This window comes from Sprattus sprattus (genome assembly GCF_963457725.1).
Source record: "Sprattus sprattus genome assembly, chromosome: 4".
NCBI lineage: Eukaryota > Metazoa > Chordata > Actinopteri > Clupeiformes > Clupeidae > Sprattus > Sprattus sprattus.
In genome coordinates, this window is record NC_137923.1 from 8349418 (window position 1) to 8360004 (window position 10587).

Below are 10587 nucleotides of genomic sequence, written 5' to 3' on the forward strand. Positions count from 1 at the left end.
GAGATACTAAGAGAAGCACACAGAAGAGCAGCATCCTGGTTGACTGCTGGGGAGCAAATGGGGAGAATGCTTCCTCAAGTTTACGTTATGTGGCTGTGAGATGAAACAGGTTGGTGTGTAACAGTGTGGACTGTACTGTTATACCATGTGAGACTCCCTCAGGCAGACTGCATGAGAAGAGAGGAGACTTGTCAGGGAGGGACTGACTCCGGGTCAGATGAGGCCCTGACCTGTCACAGATCACACCATCCATTCCAGGGTCATCATCTGCCCTCAGGTTCACTCTGTCACAATGAGTCTGCCCTCACCTCAAACCTGTGGAGGGAAGCAGAGAACCGACCCTGACTGTTTCTTCTGTCACTGATAACTGCCATCAGAGTTTGGAAACTTGATTGTGTGGTCTTGAAAGTAACTATGTGGTATAAATGTATTTCCAAGACCACTGGTTTTTATTCTTTTCACACCTGAAAGGGAACTCCTTTATTCATCTCCTCTCACCACATTTGAATCTGTAAGGTTGTGGAGTATTGTAAAATATGCAGCACCGAAGATAACCACATGAGGGCACAAAAGGGTCTGATGTTTTGGAGAGACAGGAAGCAGCAAAGATGGTAACACAATGCAGTTACACACCCTTGGTTGATAAGAGAAGCTGCTAAGGGCTGATGTTTTCTGCATTATAATATCTCCCCTTCAACCCTCCAGCAGCATCTTCTCCACAAACATATCCCTGCACCGTTTATGTATAGAAATCAAAGATGCCCTGAGGAACTGGTCATTGAGTTCCATCATTTCCCTCTCTTAATTTATCTTTTGTTTGCTGATCAATGCTGACAAGATAGTTCGCTTAGACCATCAGCTTCACAGCATGAGAGCCTTAATACATCACTTATTCATCTGTGCTGCTACTTTAAAGAAGATCTTTCCCCACACTAGTTTTCCTGTCAAGGTTTTTGTATGGCAGTCTGTGGTTTTGTGTCACTGTGGGCGTCAGAGCACAGTAGTACAGTGCAGAGACAGAGACTTGAACAGAGGAGATCTCCAGAAAGACTTGAGTTTTCTCCTTGTTGATCTTCCCAGTTATCCGAGGATCTATGTCTGATATCTGATCTGAACTGTACACACTCACTAGATGCTTTGGAACTGATCTGGGATATTGGTGATACCACTGTAGACTGGTGGTTGTTGTAGAGTAGATACAGGACAACGTTACTCTGGATCCTTCCTCAGCATACACCTCAGGGCTGTGTGGTGAGATGACATTCTCAGAACTGACACCTACAAACAAAGTTCTATGTATAAGATATGCCTCTTGAGATACTAAAACAACGTCCTGTGTTATCAGTTCATTATTGACATAGATTTGACAATTGTGCAATATGACAATATAACATTAATCTGAACATTTTGATATTTACCTCGAGCAGCGGCAAAGACTGCAGAAAACAAGAGTAGCATTGTACAGGAAATTAGAAAATCACCACAGAGAACAGGTTTAATGAACTTGAGTTCTAGCCCATTCTATGCCAGACTGTTGAAATAAAATGAACACAGTGTTGTGAATCATCATAAGCTCCTCCCTCTGCCCTGAAGGGAGTGGATATGATGAAGCTTTGAAGTGCGCAAAATATCAGAACAGGTGTTTTTTCTCTTCTTTAGAAAATAAAGTTGTTCTCAACATTACAAAAAATAACCCACCAAAAAGTCACTATTGTATATTTAGTACACACACAGTGTCTGCTGTGTGTATGTCTGAAACACTCAGTACACAGGTATCAGATTACAAAGTCAGCTGAACATAAACTGTTCTTGATGCTGAAATTAGTGGAGAGGAGACCTTTTAGCTCAGATCTTTTAGTAAACCTGCAGTGTCTGATGGCAACATGCAGTTAAAATATCTACATTGGTCACGTCAAACTGGGAGAAATTTTCAGGCACATAGTTTTCCTCTCTCAAGCTTATCGTAACACATTCTTTTTTTTCTCCTGCATATACAGTACAACACATTGATACTCTTAAAATACACAATAATCTCATTACATGTTGTATTCGACCACAGAATATGCTGTTCGTTGCTTATTTAAGTTACAACAGATATAATTGACCAGTGTCACGGTCTCTAATTTATGATGTGTACAGAGTGCCATACTGTTGACTTGAAATAGTGCTGCCACAGCTCTAAGTCATTTCACACTGCAGTGTGCTGCAGGTGTGACCACATCTCTTGTACGTTTCTGCATGTGGTTAACATATCAGATCACCATGGTACGATTACTTTGATGTGTGTTTGCTTTATTCATTTAATTTTGGTGTAGGTTTTTGTACAGCTTCTTGCTGACTTTATATCACTGGGCTAAGTCTCTCAGAGCACAGTAGTAGAGAGCTGTGTCTGCCAGAGTCAGGTCTTTAATATGGAGCTCAGTTGATGATCTGGATGTTGTAGTGCCAAACCGAGAGTCAGGAATATCTTCATCAGATTCGTAAGATCGAGCTCCTTTCCGTAATAAAAACTGAGGGGCCTCGTTTGGATACTGCCTGTACCAGTAAAGCCAAATACTTTCACTGCTTGTGTCATATGAACACAGCAACTTTGCAGAGTTCCCTTCAAGACTTTCTATATTGGAATTGGCAGGACTAAGTTGATCAGCCAAAATATCTGTGAAGAATTGAAGAAAGGGTTATGCAGACATGAAACTGTTACTCTTGGTATAGTACAGTGTAGTATACAGAAACCTACCATTATAAGGTGCAGCATATCATCAAGTGCTTTTCATTAAAATTTACCTGTTGTCATAATGAGGATCAGTAGCAGTGATTTATCCATGTGGAATCTGCAGTGGCAGATGAGATCACTGTTTTTGCTCACAGTTCTCTGAGGTGCTTCTCCTTGAGTTACTGCATCTGCACTAAAATAAGTCACATGACCTTCATCCAGGAAGGCCTTGCTCTGAACACTTTGATTGGTGGACCTAGAGCGGCTGATTTGCATAGATATACACTAACTCTGTTGTTATTCACTGCATTTGTATGCAGCACTGTTTATCAATTGTTGAAAGCATGTCGACTTTGAAATAATGAAAACGTTTTTCATGAAATTACAGCACTAGAATTATGCCATACCTAAGAGATAATTATGGAAATTGGGATAATGACATTGAGTTTAATGAGATATTTCACTCCAGACTAAACTTCACCTCCAGCTCAGTTCCTCTGATTATCCAGAATCTACAAATGTAAATACGTATATAATAATGCACCTCATAGACTTTGAGGCAGGTACCCTCCATTTCTTTCGACTATAAGGACACCCATACAGAACCTCCAGCTAACTCCGTTATAATGTAGCTCATGTCAGGAAAGAGTTAAACAGATCAATCCATAGCAGAGACCTCAGCCCTGTTTGAAGTCATTTCATTCTGATTCATGAGTCCTGTGAGAGGAAGGAAAATACATGTAATACAGTTAGTACAGTTGTTTTAACAAGTATAAGAGTGAATAATATGTTCTAATTGTTACTGATGATTAGCGACACAGCATTCAGTACAATAGTCTTACTGAATAGCCCTCTCTGATTAGATATGGGAGATGATCACATCTGACAGAGGGGAATATAACTCTCACAGCTGAGTAAATGAATCTGTCTGACCCATTCCTGCATGGAATGTTAACAATGTTCTACATTTATAAGTCAGCATTAATGTATCATTAAGTGCAGGATGCTTTCTGTTTTTGTTCATGTATGTGATGAGAAAAGTTTTCTTACTCCAGGAATAAACAATCAGAATGTGTAAGAGATTTGTCCAGAGGGTCATGACTGCTCTGTGTGATGCCTGAGTGGTGAGATTGGAGCTCTCTAATATCTGTTTCTCAGCTCTGAAAGAAGAATGATAACATCGTCATCTATTCAACATAGTGTTCAAATGTCGCCCCAGCATGGGGTCAAGTGGTATTGCAGTCCAAGGGCAGCCCTGTATTTTGTGTTGTGCGATAAAATACATTTTGACAGTATGTAAACAATGTTTTCTATTCTTATGACTCACTAGTAGACATTGGCTCTTCCAGAGGTTACTTTACAACGATGGGATTGAAGTTGTTTATGCTTACAATGCTATTATGACTATCTCTGGTATCTTAATGTTGTTTAATTATTTGAATCTCTGTGGGTTGTTATCACTTTGTGCAGTGTATTTAGAAGAAGAGTAAGGCATGATGTATGTCATCTCATATCACGTCATGCCAGTTTTTGTATGACAGTTTGCCAGTTTCCTTTACTGTGGGCCTCATGGCACAGTAGTAGAGAGCAGAGTCTGAGAGTTTAGCAGAAGAGATGTCCAGAAACATCTGATTCCTCTCCTTATTCATTCTCCCAGAGAATCGCGGTTCTAAGTCTGATTTTTCTGTCTTATCAGGACTAGTGATGAACAAGAGAAACTGGGGTGCTGATCTTGGATACTGGCGATACCACTGTAGAGAGTTTGCAGAGCTGTAGTTACAGGAGAGGGTTACATTTTCTCCCTCCACTGTGTTGAGTTCAACACTATTTGGAGTAATTGTATTCCCAGAGATTTTACCTGTACAGAGAAAAAACAGAAACACGTTAGAAAATGCTCAATTGTTTCATTCTCTTATGACTGTTTCTTCATTATATGACTTTGATTTTGTGTTTACTTGAAAAGTCCATGAGTAATATGCCCAGAAAGAAGATCATTGTGGAGGTCTGCAAATCCAAGGTCTACACAACTTAAATGTCAGTCCCTTCAAGATTCTCATGGGTAGGCATCATGATCTTCTATAGCTCCTCCCTCTTGGCAAACAGACAAGACTTTGTGTGAAGTTGAGTACATTTCCACATAGTATAATTTGAAAAGGTTTTGTCTCTATTAAATAACTGTGTTTGTAAGTGTTTGTAGTAAATGTTCTCTTAACATATGAGAGAAGTAGACTTTCAATCAGCTATCTGCTTTGGATATACAGTAGGGTACTGAATGCTGACAGATGCATTTGAAATTGTCCGCAATCTCATAATAGCGTTGTTGTGCAATATTATACTGTATTATACTGTATTTGATTGAGCCTCAGTTATGTAGCTTGATTAGTGACGGTGCATGGTCAAATAATAAATTGATGGGTTATGGCAGTCTGCATGGTTTTACCCACTTTCTGCTCATTGAAGTCACCTCTCACATGTGGGCATTATAAGTACTGGTTTGAGAGAAGTGCTGGGGGCTGAGGGGCTGTATTTTGTTGTTTTACAGTCCTGTCACTGTGGGCCTCAGAGCAAAGTTGTACACAGCAGAGTCAGACACCTGGAGATTCTGGACGATCAGAGGAACTGAGCTGGAGGTGAAGTTTAGTCTGGAGTGAAATCCGAAAATATTATTCAAACAGATTGATGAAGTAAAATCAGACGTACTGTACTAAAGAAGTCAGTCACAGACTAGGCCTGTATTGCCACCATGTGGTCAATTATTTACATTGCAGAGACAAACAATTATTTTTTTCTGAATTAAAATTTCAGTGCAGTAAGCAGGTAAGTGAGGGGATCCATTCTAAGTGGGTGAAGTCCCCAAAAGAAGATATTCAAAAGAGTAGGTGCTAATACTAGAGAACAGTTGTGTTAGTCATCAGACACGTAACACTTAGAGGCTTAACACCCTATTGTCCAAAGGGATGACACATAAAGCTGTTTTACCTTTGGACGCAATGACTCCTTGGGTGGCTGGAGTCATACTATCTTGTAAATTGTAACCTGCAAAAGTGGAATTGTGATTCTATGGTTTTATTGTATTCATTCCATACCCTTGAGACAGTAAAACTAATTTCCCCCTAAAAATGTGTATGTCTCATCTAGTTGACTCCTCTTAAATGTCTCTGCAGTTTTAGTCTCTGAGCACATTTACCTCAGGCCCTCACACAAAAATAATCCCCAAAGAAAACAGGTAAATAGATTCTAGATAATAAGCAGTTAAGTTACACTTGAACAGAGGTGTCCGATTGTTGCAATGCATGCCAGAAGGTGTACATTTATTGTGATGTACAGGCATGTCTTTCCCTCAGTGCCAAACAGGTTTTTGTGTGGCAGACTGTGGTTTTGTGTCACTGTGGGCGTCAGAGCACAGTAGTACAGTGCAGAGTCAGAGACTTGAACAGAGGAGATCTCCAGAAAGACTTCAGTTTTCTCTTTGTTTAGTTTCACCATCAGACGAGGATCTACCTCTGACCTTTTGGGTTGTCCAGTGCTGTGAAGCATGAGCAGGAGGAACTGAGGAGCTGATCTGGGATACTGGCGATACCACTGTAGACTTACTGCTGAAGAGTAGCTGCAGGATAAGGTGACATTAGATTCCTCCTCTGTTGAGACTTCAGTTCTGTCTGGAGTGATTTTATTTCCCATACAGACACCTGAAAAGAGAAAAAAACAAATATATTCAAATGTCATCTCAAGTTTTAAATAATTTATAGATGATTTGTCAAAATACAGTGCCCTTCGAGATCCACATTTCTGTTCATTTTGTAGGTACCTGCTAAGATACTGAGCCAAAACACTCTGTAAAGTAACATTGTAAATGTCATCACCAGAGTACCGCTACAATAGGTAGCTATGCTGAAAAATATCCTCGTCCAGTAGCATGAAAGAGGCATCATGCGTTGCATGAAACACTGACTGAAGTTATGTGATCAGTGAGGAGACTTGCAGGAGACTCCCTTATGTCTGACACACCACTGACACATGACTCCTCCTTGTGGTAAAAATGAGAATTAAAGCATGGACAAATAGTTTTGTTGTAATTAATCATGTTTTCACGGTCTTCTCTCGACAGTTTGAAAGCCTTATTATTTGCATGTCTCATTCCTAAGAAAACTTTTGAGCTCAGCAATTACCTTAAGTGAGTTCAAATTGGTAATTGAACTGTTAAAATATACAATGTTAAGCATTAAGCACCTGGACTAGTGAATGGTTTATCCTATTCTTACTTGTTGTTTACCTTCAATGATTTGATATGTTTGCCCTGGCTATGGTCTAACTGAAAAGCAACAGGGTTTTTGATTGGTGGCTTTTGCTCAGTCTTCCGTAATGAATTAAATTAAAGATGCAGCTCATGTATAAATGTTACCTGCTATGGCTGTGATGGTTAGCACTGACTAGAGCAGAATAGTAAACTCACACAAGGTTCACAACACACATCTTTGTTACAAATATAATTTCAGATGTGTCATGTGAGCTCCTACTAGAATCAGCCAGAGTAGCTGTAGTGTCTCTCCATAGGGATCTCTTTGTGAAGGTTTGAAGAGGAAAAACAGTGACCATTAGTTTAAAAGAAAGGGATTGTGTTTTACTGAGAATAATTTACAATATAGTGAAAAGATAGTCTGACAATGGTATTTCTGTTTTGTGTTTTTTTCTTTAATCTGATTATAATTGATTTTATTTTTCATTAGATGTGTTGATTGATGTCTAGAAAAATTTTTGTTTTCTCTGTTGAATCATGCTTGATGGAAACGGGTGGGAGTCAAACCGTTTTAACAAATAAGTATGCTGAAACATGAAAAAATTATTTCCAGTGCACAGTGCCTTTTCAAGAATATCTGTATGCCTTTTCCCTCCATCTTAGCTGTGAGGGTTTTTGTTCAATGCAGCTGGGTTTCCTGACACTGTGGGCCTCAGGGCACAGTAGTAGACAGCAGAGTCTGAGACATCAGCAGATGAGATCTCCAGTGAAACTTGCTTTGCTGTTGTGTCATGCTTGATTGATATCCCAGGAACAGCATTGTTTATGTAGCCTTTATAATCCAGAATGAGAAACTGTGGCACTGAGTCAGTAAACTGGCGATACCAGTGCAGACTGTCAACAGATCCGTTGTACTTGCAGATGAGTTGAACATTTTCTCCTTCTATCGCATGCTTCATTGCAGTGTTGGGGACAATAGAGATTACAGCACCCTTACCTTTTATTAGAGGGTTTAACACAAATATCAGTATATAATAATAATACATTCATTCTTTTTTTTAAATCTTCTGCTATTTGTTACTGCAGTGCAATATGTAGATAAAGATAGGAGTTCTCTTACCCAAGAAGGTTGAAAACAGTAGCAGTGTTAGAGGAATCATCATGGTAGAGCACATAGTGCAGTTCATGTGTGAGGCTGGTATGCAGATCCGTGGGGATTCAGTTCTTTCCACTCAGGCACTTTCATCAGATCTCACCATGATGCTGTCAGTCTGTTCAGCTCCTCCCCTGACTGGTAGAGAGGATTGGTCATGAGCTGCACTGTGCCTTAACTGGTCAGGATAGTAACACAGTAGTGGAGTAATTCTAGTTAACTTCTGGTTCTGGTTAAATTCTGGTTAACTGCATTATCATCTTGGTACAGCAGAGTCCAACCTTTTGGACTTTTGTTTAATAATGACCCTTGTTTGGACAATTCTCTCAGTTGCCTCTCTAAGCCATTCAGAGTACATATCCTCAACAGCTTAAATTATCTCTTTGCTATTTGATTGTGTCCTGGGATTTAAATCCATGTCCCAAATTCACTATTTTAAACATTTTTATAAAAAATAATTTCTCAAAGGAAAAGGAAAATGTTCTTTAAATGAATAGTTTATCTTCAACAACCTAATAATCAGTTCTTATGAATGTGTGAGTTTGATTTTCAAAACACCCTGTTATCAACTTGTCAAAATCAATGTGTTATAGTAATACAGTATCACACTCTTTAAACAGAAAGAACACCTCTTTCAATATATACTGTCCATGTGACTAGGAAACCTATGTTTTTGTATGAGCACTGAGTGTGCAGCTGTCACTGTGGGCCTCAGAGCACAGTAGTAGACAGCAGAGTCAGACACTTGTAGATTCTGGATGGTCAGAGGAACTGAGTTTGAGGTGAGATTGGCCTCAAATCTCTCTTTGAATGATGTTTCATCATTGGACCCTGATGTGGAATATCTCCACAGTATGTATGCAGGGATTCCATGAGGTTTCTGTTGGTACCAGAACAGGTAGGCCACTGCTGTGCTGGTGCTGGTGTAGGTACAGGGGAGAGTTACTGAATCTCCCTCAGAGGCAGTGAGGAATCCTCCTGGCTGATCAACAGAGTCTTCACTTCTGCATTCTGAAACCATAAAAACCATTAAGTTGAACAAATAACTTCTACAACATCTAGCAGTACATCATGTTACTTCAGTGGAAAGTTGAAAATGGTAAGGATACCTACCAAAATAAAATAAAGTAATGAGAAATAATTTCCCCAGGCTAGGTTCCATGGTTGAACAGGTCCGATGTTCATCAACAGATTATCTTGTCAGTGTGTCAACACTAATGCTTAGCAGTTTTGTGGATCCAAAGTGTTTCTACATGCTTAATGGCTTAACAGATTTTAACACTGTACTGTATGTACTGGTCTTTCTGAGGAGGGAAGTGTAATGTTGCCACCTTGTGGATGAAGAAGGGTTTGAAGCTTTTTAGAATGAATTCTCATTGATTGCCGAACATGTCCATTTTCTTAAATGAAAACTCAGTACGCCAGGCTAGCTATGTTACCACCTGGTATGAAATGCATAAATTAATGTATCCTGAATTTTTGCCTTCAGAAAGAAAAATCATGTTAATGTGTATTATATGTATAAAAGTTACCTGCAATGTCTGTGAAGAGTAGCACTCAAGAGAGCAGCATATGTCGCCCCATCATGGTTTTCATTGGTATTGCAGTCCAAGGGAAGCATTGTATTCTGTCTTGTGTAAAATAAAAAAGGCTGAATACAAGATGCATTCGGACAGTATAAACAAACTATTCCTAGTATTTCTTATAAATCAGTGGTAGACATGGGCTCTTACAGAGGTTCAGTGACTTTACAAACCCAGGAATGAAGGAATTTATGTTTACAATAGTGACTATTCATGGAATAATGTATGGATGGGTTTATAATAAAAATGAATGTATTTATTTAATGTAATGTTATTTAATGGATGGGTTTATAATAAAAATTAATGTATTTATTTAATGTCTTAAATATATGCGGGGTGTTACAGCTTAGTGTAAAGTTTTTGGAAGAAGAGTAAGGTATGATGTATGTCATCTCATGTCACGTCATGTCTGTTTTTGTGTGACAGTTTGCCATTTTCCTTCACTGTGGGCCTCAGGGCACAGTAGTAGAGAGCAGAGTCTGAGAGTTTAGCAGAGGAGAGCTCCAGAAACATCTGATTCCTCTCCTTCATTCTCCCAGAGAATCGTGGTTCCAAGTCTGATATTTCTGTCTTATCAGGACTAGTGATGAACAAGAGAAACTGGGGTGCCGATCTTGGATACTGGCGATACCACTGTGGTGTTGCACCTCTGTCAGAGTAGCTACAGGATAAGGTGACACTAGATCCGTCATCACTGCAACTTTGATTTTGGTTTGATGTGATTTTATTACCCAAATTAATACCTGGAAAATACAGAAAAGGTGTGATGGTCTTTAAAATAACTGAAATATGGAATACAAATTAGACTGCTTATTTACTGTTGAAAAGATCTGTGCACTTATGTCCTATTGCAAACTATCTACATCTTATAGTTAGAATTCATACCTGCTGTTGCACTGAA

The 10587-nt window shown here is 39.2% G+C and overlaps 1 gene segment (V, D, J or C); it reads right to left on the minus strand.

The window, feature by feature from the left end:
* Window positions 1–4221: 4221 nt before the first annotated feature.
* Window positions 4222–10217, minus strand: LOC308363333 (T cell receptor alpha variable 38-2/delta variable 8-like). The segment is given in 2 exons: window positions 10118–10217; window positions 4222–4571 (listed from the first exon to the last, which is right to left on the minus strand).
* Between the last annotated feature and the right edge of the window lie 370 nt (window positions 10218–10587).